Source organism: Bison bison, unplaced genomic scaffold (assembly GCF_000754665.1).
Source record: "Bison bison bison isolate TAMUID 2011002044 unplaced genomic scaffold, Bison_UMD1.0 scf7180017864160, whole genome shotgun sequence".
In the NCBI taxonomy this organism is placed as follows: Eukaryota; Metazoa; Chordata; class Mammalia; order Artiodactyla; family Bovidae; genus Bison; species Bison bison.
In genome coordinates, this window is record NW_011494732.1 from 6,846,242 (window position 1) to 6,846,950 (window position 709).

The 709-nt window shown below is 53.0% G+C and overlaps 1 protein-coding gene across 1 annotated transcript in view; it reads right to left on the reverse strand.

Moving 5' to 3' along the window:
* ORAI1 (ORAI calcium release-activated calcium modulator 1) overlaps window positions 1-703 on the reverse strand; it is a 40,411-nt gene extending 39,708 nt beyond the window's left edge. The window contains exon 1 of the mRNA XM_010841342.1: window positions 38-703. The gene's annotated coding sequence lies outside the window, so the exon portion shown is untranslated. The remainder of the gene's footprint in view (window positions 1-37) is intronic.
* Window positions 704-709: the final 6 nt, after the last annotated feature.

Here is a 709-nt window from a genome sequence, read left to right on the forward strand (position 1 = left end):
CCCACATTTCCCCTGTACCCCGCCAATAGGGGCTTACCCTTCGCATGTTTGCCAGCTGCGTTAGGAGGCGCCAGATCCGATTCTCTCGGTAGTTCACTCCTGAGCATCTATTTCCTCTTCTTGGAGAGCGCAGGGACCTTTAAAAAATGTCCAACTTCTCTTCTAGGGCTTCTCGCCTAGTAAAGGACTCCACAGACGCGGGCAGAATGAATGAATGAAAGGCAACGTCTTCCGGTCAGCTTGGGTCTGAAAAGGCTTTGGTCTGACTGTATTTCCTGTACCTGTGTGTATGTGGATCCTTTGAGTCCAGTAGTTTAAAAGTTATGTAGTCCGTACAGGTATGGAGCTGCGCTAATTTCTTCCTGAGCCCCCAAATGCTTCCTCCGTGTGGCCGATCCGCTTACGGCTCTAGAGAGGATTTCTCCCCCCACCCCCGCCAGCCCCCCAAAAAAAGACATAGCAGAAAAGAAAAAAAAAATTATATATACACAAAATGCTTTGAATTTGGGTCAGCCACGTAGGTAACGAGGTGGGGTAAATGAAGGAAGAGGAAGAAGAGGGGTCGCCCATGGGGGCCGTGGGCGATGGGGGCAGGGATTAAGGTGGGAGGTCGTTTTCGGGGGTGCCAGGCCCCGGGGGCTTTCACTCCAGCAGGCTCGGCTTGCATTTCCGCGCCTCCCGCTGAGGCCAGCCGTGCAAATCTGCACCT